The sequence below is a fragment of the Hirundo rustica genome, chromosome 13 (assembly GCF_015227805.2).
Source record: "Hirundo rustica isolate bHirRus1 chromosome 13, bHirRus1.pri.v3, whole genome shotgun sequence".
NCBI lineage: Eukaryota > Metazoa > Chordata > Aves > Passeriformes > Hirundinidae > Hirundo > Hirundo rustica.
The window spans coordinates 12,644,476-12,663,971 of NC_053462.1; the positions used below are offsets into that span (position 1 = coordinate 12,644,476).

General features: G+C 47.6%; 1 protein-coding gene across 1 annotated transcript in view; it reads right to left on the bottom strand.

Moving 5' to 3' along the window:
• ABHD2 (abhydrolase domain containing 2, acylglycerol lipase) overlaps positions 1 to 10,438 on the bottom strand; it is a 38,591-nt gene extending 28,153 nt beyond the window's left edge. The window contains exons 1-2 of the mRNA XM_040076917.2: positions 10,364 to 10,438; positions 529 to 609 (exon numbers count right to left, since the gene is read on the bottom strand). The gene's annotated coding sequence lies outside the window, so the exon portion shown is untranslated. The remainder of the gene's footprint in view (positions 1 to 528; positions 610 to 10,363) is intronic.
• Positions 10,439 to 19,496: the final 9,058 nt, after the last annotated feature.

Genomic DNA, 19,496 nt, shown 5'->3' on the forward strand with positions numbered 1-19,496 from the left:
CTGGTCTGCAGCCAGTCAATACGTGCAGGACCTTGGCCAAGACTACTCAGGTCAAACAGAAGCTGGGTGAAAAGCCAGGCTATAAAGGCACCTTTGGACACCTGCTCCTTCACAGGTGTACAAACCAGACTTGAAAAGGAGCACCTGAAAGAACTACTGTTGTTAGTTCCTCAGCCTGAGTGCTGCGGTTCCATGAGAACACTGCTACTAAATCCTGCCTGCACTTAAGACAGTCACTTTATGTACTGGCATTATCAGTATTTCTTTCTAATCACTGCAGTTCTGCAGCTGAAAGACTAGATTAATATCTACTCTTTTCAAGGGCTTCAGAGTAAAGGAACAAAAGCTAAGAAATATAAAAATATATACCCCTCCAGCTGGAAATCACATTCTTAAACTGATCCAGCTTATTTTGAATATACATTTCAAACAGCTGGCTACATTTATTATTGAAGAGACAGGTTTTTCCCTGGCTTTCTTAAGTCACATGGGTAACCCAAGTAAGATAAGTGACGAGCCAAGTCTTACCAATTTCAATTTTCTTCAAGCTAGGAAAAATTGCCAGTCCTCAGCAGACTTGTCACCGATCCACGTGCTGCCCAAGCTAGCCTGTGGTGGGTGGTGAAAAAGCAAACTGATTATTACTGATAAAGCTGCATTTCTCATCCAGAAAGGATAAACACAAATTTACATAAAGGTCTCATCATAGACATGGTAAGCTATTTGTCCATCTGCATCAGAAATCTTTTGCCAGTGGACAGATTACAGACGAGATCACTTGCCTACAGCATATTAACTCATCTGCAGTATGCAAATGCAATTTCATCAGCAGAGAGACCTCATCTCTGCAAGACTGTGAGATATTGTACTCAGAAAAGCAACCCAAATCTCTTCCTATTTAAAGGAAGAGGATTAGCAGGATACTCTTCTCAATTTTGTGATATCTACAATTTTACATTAGTGCGAAGCCAGTCTGAAAGAAGTTTCCTGTTACTTTTATTCAGCCTTAGCAAGGCAGCTCACTCCTACAGATGGACACTTGTAAACAGTCTCTGCTTGTTCCCACACTTGCTTTTTGAGATGTTACAACACATCACACTTTGGTGGGAGCCACAGGAGGCTCAGACACAGACACCTAATTAATGCTCATGCACATGCAAGAAGGCTTGTTACAAGAATTTGATGATGCTAATAAGAGAGAAAGCTTTCAGACTGTGACCGCAAAAGTGTAAGCAATACCTATTAGAACTGCCTTCCCACAGGCACAACAAATCGATGGGGATGCTGAGCTTCCAGGAAAAGCTCCAGGACTGTCTGCTCTCAAATGGAAAACACTTTCAGGACAGACCATACCAAAGCCTTACTCTCCTTTAAAGCAGCAGTAAAGAGCCTAGAAGTACTTTCTGGACTCAGTGTAGCTACAACCAAAATCCCTTGGAAGAAAACACATGTGACATCAGCTATTGACTAACAGCATGCTGGAAAGCCGCAAGTTTCTGCCACCACAACCATCTGCACAGCAGAACAGAGAGAGGGAAACAGTGACATTTAATCTTGGACAACTCTTCATCAGCTTTTGTTTTCCAATTCTGAGCTACACAGAAGAAGGGAGAGGATGGGCCACAAAAAGCCTTCTGTTCTTCTACTCAGAAGACTGCAAGGGCATTATGAGAGGAGTTCAAGTACAATGTTTAGCTGCAGGATGTTATGTCACATCTCTACTTGGTAAGCTTTCACCAACACTACCGTCAGCTCTGTAGAACACAGCAGGCAAACTACAGCAATGGCTTTACCAGGGAAGGTACCACAGGCTCAAGAGCAGACCTGGCTCCTGAACTGAAGGACAATCAGGGGCTCAAGCAAATATCCCTCAGATCAAACTCCCAGAAGTTCTGTTGACATCTCCCTACCACTGTTTTATTCACAAAATCAAGAGACACTGATACAAGAGACCATCCTGACACCTGGATGTTAAGCTAGCTTGCTTAATTAGTGAATTTCTAAAAATAAAACTGAGCACAATTAGTCATTAGGATTTTGTACTAGTGACTCAGTATAATTGATCCAACTAAACCATATCTCCCTGAGAACATTCTCTCCCATGTAATCTTCAGATTACAAACACACCATGTCTTTTCTGATACTTTTCTATCTCATGTTAGCCTGTCACTCCCTTAAAACAGCATACCAGCTTGCCATTACTTTCAGAAAAATCAGCTGTTGGTAGGCAGGATTATGCTTTGACGCTTATGAACTAGTATTTTCCATTTTAGACAGTCTAGAACACATTCACAGAACTTACACACCTCAAACATGTGCTAGAGGTTGATGTATTTGTCAAAATCTTTACCCAAAAGCTCAGATCAGCCTGGTAATGTAACATGAAGCTGGCACTGCTTCAATTGCACAGCCTTCTGCATGGATTATTTAAGCAGTGGATCTAGTTCTTGAAGACTCCGTGCCCTATGGATTCAGTTGCGCCACTTGAGGCACTTCCTCTTGAAGTCTGGTATTTCTGAAGACCTAAACAGACCTGTATCAGCCAGGGCAGATTTGCAAGGGCTGAGTCAAGGCACTCAACTCAATTTTAAGTGTTTAGCTTACTAAAATGGATTTGAGCTTTGCCTGTAATCACATAGGACAAATGTCTCTCTAACAGCTGGGATGAGGTCACCTTGCTTCTGTTTTGTTAAACCCTTTTTGCATTAACCCAATAAACTCATCTGTTAAAAAACAAACCCCACCACACAAAAAAACCCCAAAAAAGATAGATAATCAGAGTTGAGCCAGACAAATTTTAATCTAGAATCTCCTCTAACTGGGGCAGCATTAGTCTATATGGCCAAACATTTGGCTTTTTCCATATACAAAACAATGGATTCACTTCTGCCAGGCTAGGGAAACTTACCAAAAAGCAAACTACTGAAAGCAATCAAGCCTTTGCACCCCATCAAAGCATTTGAGATTCACCTTGAGGAACCCAAAGAAGCTGAAGCTCTTGACCCCAAGGATGTTATTTTGAAGCATCTTAATTGCACAGTTCTGTTTTTTTTAAGAATCACTGACAGGCATGATAACCCCAAAGACCTACAGCCCTCTCAAATAATGTTGTCAAGTCCCAATTTTAACTGAAGGTTAACTTTAAAATCAATTGCTGGAAAGGGAATGCTGGAGTTGTGGTCTTTTCATTTGCTCTTCCATCACAAAGAGCCAAAAATCATGTTACAGGAAACACTTCGGCATTACTGTTAACACACTGCACTTCATCTGTACAAGTATAATGAGAAAAAAATTCCAAGTCTCCCCCTTTCCAGACAGGAACAGACACAAGTACAACAAAAAGCCAGTAGAGCTAAAGCAAATTCTTTGTGCAGCCTTTCAATAACACTGGGTTTTTGGGGAAAGCTATCATCAAAATATTTATTTGTAAAGTAAGTGAATTCACAACTATCAAGAAATCCAAGAGCTGTAGACATTTCAGTTCCAGGTTTCCTGTGGAGAGGAAACTTCCAGGGACAGGAGTCACTGTGACTCAACAGGGCACGCACAGGATTTGGTAGCTACCAAGCTTTATAGCTCCTCCACCCACAGAAGCAGAGTCTGACTCTTCATACTGGAAAGCCAACATTAAAAAAAGCAAAGATATTAAAGGAAGCCGTTCCCACAGGACCCTCCTCCCCTCAGGCCTTTTAACAAACCATTGAAAGCCTGGCAGACTCATTTATTAGGAATGCTTTGGGCTAATGCAAGGATGGATGCAGCTACAGGGAACACAAAGAGCAAAGGACTCTCTGAAAGGGGCTCTGCTAAGGAGATATTCTATTCCTCATTACATGGACTGAAGGATCTTGAAGAAATACCATTTCCAGGAAGGGCAGCTTGGTACAAAAGCCTCATGGTTGCCTTCCCACCCCTCAGCATTATGGCTCACTGATGCTCTCAAAGCTCAGCTGGACACCAAAACACTGGAATGGCCAACAGTGAGAGTCCTTAAAAATTCCCTTTCCTATTCAGTTGCAGCTTACCAAGCCAGATATTACTCTTAACTCGCAGAAGAGCCAAAGAGGCCATTTCTGACAGATTTATGCAGGCAAACTTTGGTAACTAACATATCAGACATTTCTCAGACTGGTTTCACATATTTCAGTGTCTGCTTGGGAATAAAACTCTGAAAGCAAGTATATCAGACAAGAGGAAAACAAGCCCATCCTACTTTAAAGAGTTGTGCCTAGGCAGACTGGGATCACAAAGTGGGTTTTTTCCCTGCCCCCACCTTTTTGCAGAGGAAGGCTGAAGTTAGTTCTTTATGAAACGCTTCCAGGAAATTAATCATCTTTAATATCAGCCAAAGCTAATGACTTTTCTGAAAGGTACACACTTGTCACTACCAGGTAAGTTATTTAGAACCCATTATGGAGAAAGGAACTTTATTAAGGAAAGGGTAAGAAGTCAGAGCACTGCATAGGTTTTTTTTAAACAAAGATAAGTTTTATGCCAGCATATTACTCAAATATCACTCCAGGAAGTGCATAGAACTGCCACACTGCTGAGCTTTCAATAGTTAAAATGCAGATGATGTTTAGAGACCATCCAGATGAAGAGGAATACACTTGAGAAAGACCCTGAAGCACGTGTCCTGATGGGAAAGGCTGCCCGACCAAGCACTGGAGGACAAGCTACACAAGTACAGAACCTGTGCAAGAGGACTCATGAAGAAAGCCTCAAGCTTTATTGTCTTTTACCCAACACTTGCATAAAAAATGCCTTTGTTTTTATGGCAAAGCATTAAGTCTAAGCTGTTTTGGTCCCTGAAAATTACACAGACACAAGTATTTTAGGGCCACACCAATACTATGCCTCAGCAGCTTAAGTGCATAACCAAGTCATAAAACCACTTATCTCGAGACTGGCATCCACCCAGACCAAGCTCACCCCATGCAGAACCTCCCATGACCTTGAGTGTTGCTCAGAGAACACGTCAGAAGCAAATGCTGAGAACTTGATGCATCACTCAGTACTTCTGGTCATTTAAAAGATCCAGCTAAGTCTCAGACTTCAATGCACAGAGGGTACAATTAAGAATTAGATGAGCACTTAAGGCACTTAAGTTTAGGGTTAGATGTGGCAATGAGAGATAAAGTGCAGTCCTCAGGAGTTTGGCAAAAACCCACCACGGGTTTGTAGTCCAACATATAACAGAATTTATCTCCAAATAAAGAGGGCACACTGACATGCCCCATCACAAGGACACTTAAAAGAACACTATTTGGACAGCCTATTGAAGTCCTCAGTACAAATCCCTCCCTGTGCCAAGGCTATACCCAGGCCAGGATCTGGCTGGTTAGCAAGCACAGAAACCAGCAAGCATTGTTTACACCCTGCTCCAAAAAAATTTCTTGGCAGGTGCCTTCACTGGAACTTGACCTTTTCATCAGTTACAATACTTGGCACATACTAAGTTTAGAGGTACTGTGAGGTTACAGGGATAAAGTTCATAGCATAAGGAACCACCAGCACAGTCTAAAAGACAGGTGCCTTGAACTGGAGCTTTTTACCTTGCCCTTGAGGAGTTCTCCACCTTCACAGAAGAAATCAAGCAACTCTGAGGGCTGGGTGTACATCCCAAGGCACATTTTCTTAGAAATGCACCCAAGAATAAATCTACAGCCAAGAGAGCCAAAGGCTCTTCAGCACTCTTACTTCTCCAAGGTTAATTTACAGTCAAATGAGCCTTGATTTTCACTTCCTTCTAACTACAGGAACTGCCTTTGTTTCCCCACAAATATCATTTTAACTGATCAGAAATAGTTCTACTTCAGGGCAGGCAGCTTTGATACATTACCTACGGTTGCTATGTAGAGTCCTTGTTATATCACCTGGTTCCTGTTTGTGTCAAATGGATTGAAAACCTCAACATTAGCTTTTATTGCACACACCCTAATGGATATGATTAAGCCAAGACAGGATCAGACTCTGACTTCACAGAAATCAATTAATTGCAGCAATCAAATAATTACGTTTGCTCATATAACATGAGCCTTTCCTTTAAGATAAGGTGAGACTTGAGACTATCTCCCTAACCACTACGTTATGTAACTACAGGGCAAAGCTTCAGGTCCTTGTAGGAGAGCTCAAGATAACTTAAGGGTACAGACAAATGCTGGTTAACACCTTTCCACAGTCTGACAGCATTAGCAGGTGTCCCCTGCCTACCAACATAACTGTGCCAGGAGCAGCATTAAGCTCAAGGGAAGGAATGGAATAAACAGTAGAGAACCCAACAAACCATGCTCAGTAGCTGAGGGAAAATTGCTGGAATCAAGCCACAGAGAACTAAGTGAGTTAATAAAAACTGCATTATAGACGAACCCTTCTCAAGGAAGTCTGCTCTATTCCTTCATTATATTTTGAAGCATTGCATTGTTAAAGCCTCATTTATCCGCTGACTCCAACCCCTCCATTCCCACACTGCTACAGAGCTCAGCTGAACATACTGGAGGAACAGCTCAAAGTCCGAGCACATCGCAGCTGTTTGCTCAGCTAGAGGGTTGAGTAAGTGGGGAACATGCTCCACACACAGCAGGCAAAGCCCACTTAAATCACAACACAGGTAAGAGAACTTTATTTGAGAATGGTCCAGTTCAAGCAGTCTGAAAACACCTATGGTTGAACAAGATGAAGAGCTGAAGTGCTGTTTCACTGAGGTCTTTAAACACCTTGCTTTGTTCCCCTGATGAGCAGCTCCTCTCCACAGGGGAGTAGAAGATTTGCAGAGTCATTCTCTCACAGCCTGTCCATGACAGATAGAAGGCTTGCACCAGAGGAGTAGTGTAATTCACACAAATACATTGAAAATTAAGCAAAGATGTTTCAGGACAGAAGAACTGCATGCAAAGAGACAGGGGCTGACCAACACACAGCTATCACCACTGCTGAATACTCAGGTTCTCCCAGACTGCAACTAAAAGAGAGGTTTTGGGGCACTACAGCAGTCACCAGAAATTCAATGTGCAAAGAGCTACATTGCCCTCTCTCCTGCTGAATCAGAGTGACAGGCCAGGGGTATTACAGGCTCATGTTTTAGGACATTTTGTCCCTACCTCTTCCAAGGAACGTTCACTGTAAAAGACAGTGCATGTGCTTATTTCACTCAGCACAACCCTTCATACTCACATATGCTCAACAAACACTTCACAGAACTGGGTGTTCCAGATAAGGGAGAGACAGGCTTGAACCCTCTTTGCACAAGCTTTTTGGAACCTGCAGCTCTATATAAAAACATCTTTGAGGATGCTTTGAGGTAAGTTTAGAAGCAGGACAAGCTACTCAACAGCGAGCCTCTCAGTAGCAGCCACTTGTCCCCTCCTATAAGGAGCCTGTACTATACTTTTTGAGTACTAGATGCCCTGAATAGGGCTATAGCTCAGTTACTGTCAAATAAGACATGAGACATTTCAGAAAAGTTTGGTGTTTGCAGGGGCTCAACCCATATTAGCAGAGGAAGTTGTCAATATAATTTATTTAAGTCAGACCGAACCCACGATAAGGGGAAATTAAAACATTTCTCAACAGCAGAGAGAGTAATAGGCAACTGCACTTCTTGGTCAGTCCAGAGACAGAGATAAAAATCTGTTCTCTGCCAAGTCTGGCACTGCCTTCCACTGCCATTACCTCTAAGAGCTCAGGCACAATGACGTTTCAAGCACCTGGTTTGTACTGAACTGCTTTGCAAAGCATTTTCAATTACTGCTGCCTGATACTGGCTTAGTAAGGCTGGCAGTCAGAGACAATCTTTATTATTAAGTCAAATGAGAGAGCTGAAGGAAAGATAAGCCCTTGGGTGTAGAAGCTTGCCTAGAGCCAGAAAAGGCTAACACAGTTGCCCCACAGGCTGCCATCACTGACACCCATCTGTGCTGGGCAAGTGGGACTTTGCTTCTCCACAAAAAGGACAGTGAGTCCTTGCACACTGTTAAACCAACTGAAATTAAACAAACTGAAATTCAATCAATCAGCTGAGTTTGATCAGATGTTTAGCAGCATATAAGCTTAAACTTCACAAGATATATAGGCAGAAGAAGGGCAAATACTTGCACAGAAGATCAACTGATGTTAAGAACAGCAATTCAGAGCTCTAACACATCATGAAACATACTCTTACAGAGAAACGCAGAAATGGAGATGAAATCTCCAAAGTACTAACAAACTACGATTGTTTAAGCTTTTGCTGAAAAGTCCAAGTGACCTGTTTCAGGCTGCTCTTTGCACCTTTCAGTAGGAATTACAAGACCCAGAACCCAGCACTAACACTAACACCAGAGACTGAAAAATCCTGATTTTAGTTAGCTTAACCCAAGTTCTGATACTGCCAGAGCTGGCACTGTGAAAGTCTGGATGAAGAGGCAAGAGATAGGGAAGAGGAAAGGTATCAGGACAATGTAAACCCAGTAGCACCCAGGCATTTCACTGCTCTAAAGTAACCATTTCCCATCCTACACCAAATCCCATCTGGAGCATAGCTGGAACTTAGTAGACTCAGAAAACATTTTCAGAAGCCTGTGTCAAGGTCAAAGGGTGTTATTTTGCTATCTTTCCTTCCCTTCCCAGTGCCACATCCCAGAACAACTCTTTCAATGTGTTAATTTCTGAGTTTTCACATGACAAGTTTAATAAAGCAGCTTTATGAAACACTAAGAGTTTAAGCTGCTATTCACTCCCTGAATAGAGAAATACAGCTTTTACAGGAAGAGTAGAACAAGTTAATTTTTAAGTTTAATTTCGTCAGAAACAATTCTGCAAGGTAGAAGGTTTTATCCACAACCTCCACATCTTTTCCACACCTAAAAAAAGACAGTCTGCCACAATCTTAGGTCAGCCTCATCTTTTGTACAGTTAATTCACTCAGTAACACAGAGGACCTCCCATGCAAAAGCAACTATTTTTAAGAATAAGACAGGAGAATGGAAGAACTCAAACATCAGCTTTTATTTCTCCTTTCATATCCTTCCTGTTCTTACTCTTGACTTTGAGACCAAAGTAAATGATGTCTCGAATAAGAAGAATGGCTGCATGTCCACTGATATAAGAAGAGATAAAAGAAGCTACTGAAACTTCTTTTGTGATATCAGAACTAAGCAAGCACCTCAGAGAGAAAAGGACACACTGAAGATAAGACAGCAACCCAAGACTGTTTGTCAATAACAAAACTCCCTGCACAGGAAATACACATTATCAAAGAAAGTCCAAAAATAAGATACCACAAATGCAAACAACTGAACTGCGTGGTCTGTGGACACCATATCAGCAGGGACTAGAACATGTCAACCTAAGCAATATTATGAACACGGCTGAGCATGATAATAATTGATAAATAAGGCATGTAAGATGAACACACTGTACCAGTTAGCTGACTAACAAGCCAAGAACATTTGTCACAGAAGGATGCACCAGTGCTGTGAAAGCCAAAAAAGCAATCTAAGAGACTGACAGGAATCTTTTGTACTTGCCAGACTAGTGAAAATTGTTCATCAACAATAAGAGGAAGCTGCTATGAATTCCCTGAAGGAACCTACACGAGAATGCAAGTATAGAATGCAATCCTTCCAGCCACAACTGCATTAATAAAGCTGCTCCTGACATACTTCTGCAAATAAGCTAGCATCAGGTGAGAGATCGAAGCAGCTGTAACTCATCAGATGTGAGATACATCGACACATTCTGCGCTGGAAGAGATTTACAAGTTACACCTGAAGGTGCAGGATGGAGTAGAGTCCCATCACACAGAGTGACAAGCAGGTACAGAGCAGGCAACAAAGGAGAGCCTAAAGCTGATGCAAGATGCTCGTAGCAGGGTCAGGACCCTGGAGGGTGAGCCGCAGGGAAGAGCCTCTCTTAGCGGGAGCAGTATGACCTGACAGGGGGCACAATCCCCCTGGCTCTCATTCACGTAAGGACCATTCTCTGCTCCGCACTCAGCTCCCCATCGCATTCCACCCCGGCCTCCCCTCCCTGCGAGCACAGGGATGTGCTGCTCCCAGCCCAGCTCTCGCCCTGCACAGCCTCGCACCCCCAGGGAGCGAAAGTGGAAGCTGCCACCGCACCTCTCAGAGCTTCCAACGCTGGGGAGAGGCGCAAGGGGACCGGACACTGACCGCCACAGCCCCACCGAGGGACACCCCCATATCACACCCCCCTCCCCCCCCGGTAACAAACACGCGGGGCCGGGCACGCAGACAGTGCACGGCAGGACGGCGGCTGGGCAGGGCCGCGAGGCAGTTCCCCAGGGCTGCCGACAGGAAGGGGAAGGAGGCTCGGCCGGCCCCCGAGCCCTGCGGGAAGGGGCTCCCGGGCGCCCCCACCTCACCTGCAGCCCCGGCCGGGCGCGAAGCCCCCGACAGCTCCCGCCGCCGCTCCCGCCCGTCTGCCGTGGCCCCGCCGCCCGCTGCCCTTTAGCGGCCGCCCTCGCCCTCCCATTGGCCGCCGCCGCGCCGCTTCCGCCCGGACCAGCTCGTCAATTGGTCAGAAGCCAGCGGCGGTCGGGCGCTCCGTCAGCGACGCGCGGGTGCCATTGGCTGGATAGAAGCGGGGGGTGGGACTGCGCGATTCCAATGGCACCGACACCTGTCAGTCAGACGGAGGACGGTGATTTGCGGCGGCGGGCTGGGGGCGGGGCCAGGGGTGCCGCTGCCGTGACAGAGCGGGGCCCGGGGGCACGGCGGGGTGCGAGGGGCGGGGGCGGCCTCAGCTTCTGTCTCAGCGCATTTTCAGTCCGCCGCACACCGCTTCCTGCCGCCAGAGCCACCGTGACGTGGGGGACGCAGCCTGGGGAGCCGCTCCAGCTGAAGCACACGGTTGCTCCTCAGTGATACGGAGCTCGGTGGTCTTGAGGACCAAAAATCCCTCCAGTCTGCCCGATAGGCCGTGTGCTGTACCCGGTGCTGGCTGCTGGTTACATAACACTGCGTCTTTTAGGGACAGTTATCTTCGAGCCTGAAAAATGGTGGCTGGGCCCTCAACACGCCGGGTTTGTTTATCGTGGGCCCACGGGCCAGCTCTGTGTGGGGAACACTGGGACCCGCCCTGGGCTGTGCCAGCAGGTCCCTGGTCCCTCAGAGTGCTCAGCATCGTCCCACCAGGTGGGGTGTGTGACAGGGACAGCGAAATCCACTCGGAGGTGGACGGACTCTGCCCCATCTGAAAGGCACTGGTGGAAAATAAATGATAAGATAAAAAAATGTCCAAAATGCGATGTTTATAAGCATACTTTTTTTGTATTCTTCCAAAAGGGCCACGCGTTACGTTGCTGGTAACATCAACCATTCTGAGCTGTGTTAATGGGTGCTTTATATAACTGGATGGAAAAATCCTTCCTCTCATTTCAGATATTTTATTTCCTCTGTTTACTGGGTGTTGGAGCTTCCTACGTGGAGAAAGCTCTCAAAGAGCAAGTCACATTTTCCAGGGCGCTGTGTACACAGAGAGATGAGTAACTGCTGTAGCCTGAGTCACAGGGAAGGAAGGAGTTATGGGTAAGGGCAGAGGGAAATTCTGGGATGAAGGTGGCAGAACAAACAGCATCCTTCTCTCCTCCACGCTTGCTACAGGCGTGATCCCACACCACTCAGTCAAACAGAGTTGTATTCCTTATCTTTTAATTAACCTTGTGGAAATACCCAGGGTTTATGGTTGCTAAATTTGTCAGCGGCTCAGCTGGGCTGAGGTTTGGTGTGTCTCAAGGCAGCTGAGTTATGCTTGTGATCAAGTTAACAGATAGGCTCAGCAGATAAACATCCGGTATCAGACTCAAATAAGTATTTGAGGAATGCGTTTGAGTTTTGATTACAGAAAATTGCAGTCCAATTGATTCCAGGTGTACCTTAGCTCTTTAACCATCTGATCCGGGCAGGAAAAAACAGATCCGGGCAGGAAAACACACCTCAAACTGGAGCTGAGCCTCCAGGCAAGGCTTTTGTTTTAAGTCCTTGAGACTGTTGGAGATTTCTCTGACCTGAGAGAAGCTTAGCTGTTAGAAGAGAGCTTTGTTATGGACCTGTCACAAAACAAAGCAAGCCAAACTTGCTGCTCACTTCTTGCTGAGGAGAGGTGAACACTGAAGAGGTGGCAGCATAAATTTACAGGTGGCTGTGGCAGTGGGAGCCAAAATCCTGAGCTGTGTTTATTGCAAGGAGAGAAGTGATGGAAAAGGTGCTGTATCTCCAGAAAGGGAGGGAAGAACCAGTGCAAGTCCTCGGTGTTTTACTCTGGGCACTGTTGAGGGGTTCCAGCTGCACCGTGTAGCGTGGGAGCAGGGATGTCTGGGAGGAAGCAAGCGCATTTTGGGAATGCAAATCCGACTTTGGGCTGTTAAAACAGCTGGTGAGCCGTGGCTTGTGAAGGAAGCTGCTGTCCCCCTGGGTGTGTGGGGAGCTGCTCTGGCTGATGTGCTGGTGGGCTCTGCAGGGTGGGTGTGGAGCAGCCCTGTGTGCCTGTGCTGTGGGTGGAGCGCTCTGGCCCGGAGCCAGGGGCAAGGCTGTGCCACTCACAGTAAACAGGTCATACTCAGAAAATGCCATCTGAGCAGGAGCCTGAGCCATCCTCAAAGGAAGAGTGCTGGAAAGAGCTGAGCTTCACTTCATGAGCCTTCTAGGGAAGGATTTAGCTGCTTCAGCCCAGCAGATGTTTCTGCCTGCTGTTATTGCTGAGAGGTGGGATGGGAGTGTCAAGGAACACCCTTTGGAGACAGGAGGATCCCTCTCTGAGCAGTGTGGCTACTACAAAAAGGGACAAATGTATGTGCTGGAAACTGTAAGCACAGGAAGAACGCAGCTTTGCCTTGTGCTTTGGGCAGGCAATTACCTCTGTACAGAGAGGCCAAAAAAAGACTGATGAAAATTCCACCTTTTTTAATGCAGCGATTGGAAAGGTACCAGGCAGAGAGAACTCCACGTGCTGCTGAACCAGCCTGAGACACCCCCGTGCAACGCCGTGGTGACAATCACCTTTTGTTCTTCACATCCCTCTCTCTTTTGGCTGTTGCTGCCACAACTCTGAACTCTTTTTTTCTGCTTCATTTCCCCTGGCCCAGCTTTTCTCCTGCTCAGCAAACGTGCTGCGTGCTGAAGGACTCCTGCGGACTTTGCACCCCTGAGGAAACCTTTTTGCCAGAGGAAACATCAGGGTGTTCATGGATGGCAGTGTATAGCAGGAGCAAAAAGGAAAACACCTCTTAGGCAGGGTTTGATTGCCAGCTGAAAATAAGCAAAGTGCCTGTCAGTGACATGTGAGCACAAAAAAGCTTTGCAGATGGAAATAAAGGCAATGCTTTTTCCTCTTCTCCTGCTCTGCCTTCCCTGCAGTGCCAGTGAGGCTTTGGCTCGTGGGCTGCAGAGCCACGCTGTTCCAGAGCCTGTTGGATCTGGAGGCACAGTGCTCTTTGGACTCTTACATATTTTCTGAAAATGGTGTCTAAAAGAGTAATGGGCACTTTGCAGAGCTCTAAATAGACCAGGCTCTGTCCTGAGGAGCTGGCAACATACGGCAGCAAGTGCCAGGGATGGGAGAACGGCTGCATCATACAAACCAGCTGGGGAGGTGGCACGTGGCCCACCTGATCAGTATTTTTCCATCACATTCTCATTCAGCTGCTCCTTGCCAATTTCATCTCTGTCACGCTCCTCAAAAGCTTCTACTCTGGGTTTATTTAGCATGCTGTTTATTTCCTAATTATAGAACTGAAGTGACTGACCTCAGCCCTTCTGGGTACTGCTGTCCACCTTTTTGTCCCCTCTAGACCACAGGCTCTGGTCTCCTCTAATGGCTAAAAGCCGTTGCTAGAGACTTTCTGACTCACTTTTTTGTTTTTCTCCCAAACCCAAGAGGGCTCAGGCTGCTTATAAAGAGAGCTTCACTGATCATTTCAGAGCAGATGGGCTGTTGCATTCCCGAATTCTTTAGGCCAAAAGAGAAATGCCACTGAGCTGAGCGCTTTACCAGGCTGTGTTCTGCTGCTTCTGTCCACAATTTCCCAGCAGCCAGCTCACTGCTTTTATCCCACATCCAGCCACAGCTGCTGGCCAGAGGAAGAGGTTTTGAAAACCACTCCCTGGCATCAGCAGTGCTGCTGGTCCTGCTTTTGGTTGCTCCATGGCACTTGAACCCTGCCTGGCTCCACAAACAGACTTGATGGTCTGGGAGAAGGATCCATCTGTATCTCCCTGAAAGGAATCTGTGCCACACCACCACTGAATTTTCCAGGGAGTCTAGTCAGGTGAAATTCCTGCCTTCAGGATACCTTCTGCACCCAAAGCTGCCAGGCTGAGCACACCTATTCCCTGTAGCCACCTCTAATGCCACCTCTTCCCCAGTTAGAGCTGTTTCTGCCCCTTTCACACATTTTGGTAGCTTAAGATACAGCTGCAGGAGCCAGGCAGTGCTTTGGTGTGGCACCTGTCCCTAAAGCCACCTGCAGAAGCAGGGGGGTTCTGTGCAGGGAAGGTGGCATCGGAGTAGCCACCTGGATCTGGCAGGCAGTGAGAGCAGGAAGAGGAGGTGTCTGTGAGGGAAAGCAGGGTGGATTCAGACAAATGGATGTACTGGAGCCAAAAGGATGTATGAGCTTCTCCTGGAGAGTTTCCAAGATGCCACACTGAATAAAGGAAACCGCTGGTCTTCTGTTTAATCCCAAGTGGTCTGTCTGATATTTGCCACTATAGTGTGTTCCTGAGGTTGGTGTCTGGAAAGACTGTGATTGTCCTGCCTCAGAAAGCTGGCAAGGGAGTCTGCTAAGGCCACAGTTTTATGGTGTTTGTTTTTGTTTTTTTTGTTTTTTTTTTCAGTGTCTGCTTGCGAAAGGCTTTCTGTGGAAAAGTTTCCATAGAAGTAGTGGTGCCTGAGGAGAATGCAGAGTTGCAATCCTGCAAACTGAAATGCTCAGTGAACTGAACAATGGGATTAGCAGCCCCTTGTAAAAATCCAAATTCTAGTATTGCCTGAGGAATGGGGAAGGGCCTTTTCCTAGAGAGCAATATTCATGGAAATAAAGTGAGCGGAGGCGGAAGATTGATTTTGTGCCAAAATAGTGGGAATTGGGATGGATCTGAGAGGGAGGGAGGGAGAACACAACAGTGCTTGGATGATGGTGAATACAAAAGAAATGGTTACAGTTGTGATTTGGGAGAATGAGCGATGGTGTTTAGGAGCAGAGAGACAGAGCTCTGTTTCCTGGAGGTGTAGAAGGAAAGCAGGGGTGAGAGGAAACAGGCTTGATGCTGGTGCAGAGAGGTGGGTTGTTGGTGAGGCTGGTGGAGTCCACGGGAGCATGGTTTGGTGAGGTGGGTAGGTGAGCAGGAAGCTGCAAAGAGCAGTGAGATGGCTGGGATGAAAGGCTAATCCAGAGCATCTCGGTCTGCCTGATGGCTTCCTGGAGTTGCAATGGCAGTCACAGCCAAGCAGTGAAGGTCTGCCACCATGGCCAGGGGTGAGCTGGGGGTGACCACCCTTTTCCATGCACAGACACGTGGAAGGCTGCAGATCAGTGTCCCAAGAAAACAAAGCAACTGCACTCCATTCCTCTGGCTGACCGTACATGGCTTTGCAGGAGCAGCACTTCCCTTTGTACCACCTCTAAGTTAAAGTATTGCATGGGCTGGAGGAAATAAACGGTGCTGCTGACGCTGTGTAATGACCCCATCTGCAGCTGACTCTACCTTGGCTCATTGCAGGCTCCACCTTGCAAAACTGATGTCTCAACTCTTGGGAAATGACGTCTGATTTGCCACACGTCTCCTCAGAGCGAACCAACTTCAAGGTCCTGACCTCCGGAGTTGGCACTATGGGATTTGGCAGTAATGCTGCAGGAGGATTTCGTGAGAGTTATGCAGGGCTGGATGCGCAGGGTGTGTGGCAGGTTGGGAGGATGCACGGCTGAGTGACGATGGTGAAGGTCCCTCGTTCCTCCCAGCTCAGGAAAGAGCTACCGCCCCGGCGGAGGCTAGAGGGTGCTGTGCTGCAGGGAATGGGTGTCCTTCTCCTTCCCTGCCCAGCATCCCTCAGAGCCAGGTAAAAAATTGCAAATGCTGCTTCTGAGCTGAGATGAAGACTAAGGTGCTGGCTGGAGTTACAACCAACCTCCCCGGATCTTTTTTTTCAGTCGAGAATAATTCATTAGTTCATTATTTAGCACCCAGAGGTGACATGCAGAAAGGAAAGGTGGCTTTTCTAAGATAGGTGTAAAAGCAGAAAGTGGGTAAAAGGAATGAGAAAATGAGGAACAGATTAGAAGATAAGGAAGCTGAGTAGGACAAAAGCAGAGAATAGAAGGGCAAAGAAAGAAAATAAAAGGATAAAAAAGGAAAGAAGATGGAACCAATGCAGATCACATCCACTGCTGTGTCCACTTAAGGGCTTCAGATCTGCTGAATGATGAAAGGGAGATTTACTTGGGAGAAAAATAAAGGAGCACTTCTTGCTTGTGGCAGCTGAGGCTGCAAAGCCCCTGGCTGATGGGGCAGGATCAGCTCCTGTTTACCCAGCTGAGGTGTGGCTAATCCTGAGCACCACAAAGAGCAGAGCTGAGGAGTGAGAAGAGGCCGGGGGGGAGCACGGGAGACAGGGCTGTGTTTGTACAGCAGCTGACAGGCAGCTGCAAGCCCAGGCAAAAACAGGACATGCTCCCGAACAAGCAGCTCTGTGAGGCGAGGGCTGCTCCCTGGAAAGCCTGCCAGGAACCACAGGCGGCAGGAGCAAACGTGCCTCCTGCGTGGGGCTGCACGTGTTCTGCAAAACACAGCCCTGCCGCCCAGCCTGGGCTTGGGGGTCACTGTCCTCACAGCTGGCACAGCTGCTCTCCCTGCCTGCAGCAGGCGGGGCAGATGTGCAGGCGTCGCTGGAGCAGGACGAAGCGCAGGTAGATACGGTCTCACGTTCTCAGGTCTCGCAGAAAACAACCTACCAAAAGTGAGAAGGTGCAGGCAGACAGCGGAGGAGGAAGACTGCAAATGAGCCCCATTCACAGCTAAAGGGACTGCACCTCCCTCTGGGCTGTGGGGAGGTTCTGGGGTTCTTTTGGGTGAGTGGTATGTACAGCACAGTGTCAAGAAGCCAGCCCTGCTCACAGAAATGAGGTACATCAGATCTTGATGCAGGTGACTTCCCTTCTGTTTTCTACCTCAGTCCTGAGGTGGGTTAGCAAGGACTGGAAGAGAGCTTCCTAAACTGGACACAGATTACCACACAAGCCCCTAATAACTGCCCTGGCCCCACCACATGTGCCAAAGGAGGTGCTGGGGCTGCATCTGTAGGTCCTCGGAGGGATGTCTTAAAGAGGTACAAACAAACCCGGCCCAGAACATGGACCAAAGGAATGCTGTGGTTGCCTGCAAAGTCCTGTTAGGAGCTGAGGGACTGTTGAACATTTTCACTCTGTGTCTCGTCTGGATGTCTGCAGTGAGAGTCACTGGTTTTACTGCTGGGGCTCTCAGGGCAGCAGCCTACTGCCAGCTGGGGACATGTAGAGGGACTCAGCACTGGAGCTGCAGCTGCTTAACCCTCCTAAAACACTGGGAGAATGCAGAATAGGTGGGATCTACTCTTATTAACTGATCTGTGGGGCAGGATAAGGAGGTGAGAGGAAACAGTGAAATGTGAAAATGCCTGGAGGGGGAGTTGATGGCAGGAGGCAAATGGGTTCATGCTCTAATAAAGGCTCTGTTGGAGGCTGCACAAAGTAGTTGGTGTGATGGGAGATCCCACTGAGAAGTAGGGGATGATTTCTGAGGACATATGGAGTATGACTAACCGAATGCATGTTGTAAAAACATGTTAGTATAAACCTCCTGGCAGGGAGGGAGAAACACTTGGGAGACTTTACAAGGGTCACACAACTCAGTGCTAGGAAATACCCCTTGGAGGAAATCTGTGAAGCAGGTAGGGGAGATGAGTGGATACCCATCAGCCCACTCTTGTTTCTTCTAGGGAGCTCTTCACCGCTCCAAACTGTGTGTATGGGAACTGTATGGAGACATCTGTGGATGTGCAGAGCTGTCAGCTGGCTCCTTGCCTGGAAGTTGTTGTCGCTGCTGAGAAAGGAGGTAGCACAGCCCCAGGCAGAGTGCTCGGGGAGGACACAGCTGCCTGGCCATCCCTTGGCATCCCCTGCTCCAGCCTCGTGTCCCCCTGGGTGCGTGCTGCCCCTGGGACTGGCTACGTGTGCTTCTCCATGGCGGGGCTGGACACCCTGACTAACAGCCCGTTGAGACCGTGGCGATGGCTCTGACAGATGGCTTTCATTGAGGACACATGTCTGGCTTGGAGCTTGTTTTTATTTCCTTTTGAGAGAAGGAGGAGCCATGGGAGAGGAGTCACTGAGTGGCTGAGCCGGCTCTCCTGGACACGGACCGCGGTGCCAAACAAGCTCTTGCTGCGGTTTCCGCTGCGGCTCTGGAGGCTGCAGCCCAAGGGGCAGGAAGTGGTTGAGAAGGAGCTTCAGCTGGTGTGCCAGCAGTGCAGGATCGATCCAGGATGGGAGACAGAATCATAAGGGGAAGGCTCTGATGGGATGAGGGGGTTGTATGGCTCTTAGCCAGCACAGGAGCTCCAGTGGAAGGCACCAGTCACCAGGAACTTCCTTCCAGAGCAGAGGTCCTACAGGAACCAACATTCTGCATCAGTGGTCACCAGCCTCTCCACCTAGAGATACAAGTGACCCCAGGTGACCTCCAGGAGCTGCTTTGGCTTGGGGGAGCCAAGGGAATAAGGAGCTGCTTTTGAGGTGTGGTCACCCTGGATTCCTTCATGGGGTCAGGTGTCTGTGTGAGAGAGAGGAATGTGTGCAGGGACTGGTGCTTTCCTGGTACATCAGCCATGATTGTGGCTACTGAAGTGTGTTTTAGGAGGCCACAAATATGCTTCTCTCCAGGAAGAAGTGAATCCTAGCGCTGTGGCAGTTCTCCCTTTGCCTGCCAGATTCTGGGGTAGCAGAGAAAACGGGAGGCACGGAGGGGGTGGGACAGGCAGAGTTCAAACCTCATTACACTTTGAGATACAGAGATCAAAAGACAACTTCACAAATTAATAAAGCCTCCACCTAGGCAGAGCCTCTCTTTGCATGGATGGGCTGGAGGGGAGTGTGTGGTAATGAGCAAACTGCCTCCTCTCCACCAGCCGGTAGGACAGGTTTTGGGCTCTTGCAAACAAACCCTGTGGTCTAGCTCGTTAGAGTTCATTAGTGCTGTTCCATATTCATACAGCATTAGCACCATCAGGCCCCGTATTTAATCAGACTGTGAGATTGCCTTAGGCCCTGCAGGCGTTGGAGCACCTTCCATCAAGCATGTGCCGGAAGCACAGGCATCAAATTGGTGTCTTGAGTAAGGAAGGGTCTTGTGACCGTGGTAACAGGGTGAGGATCAGAACCCTGCCACAGAAACCTGGGTTATCAGAGGAACCTGGATAATAATGCTATCAAGTACACAATTTAGTGCTTTGTGTCAAGGTAGGAG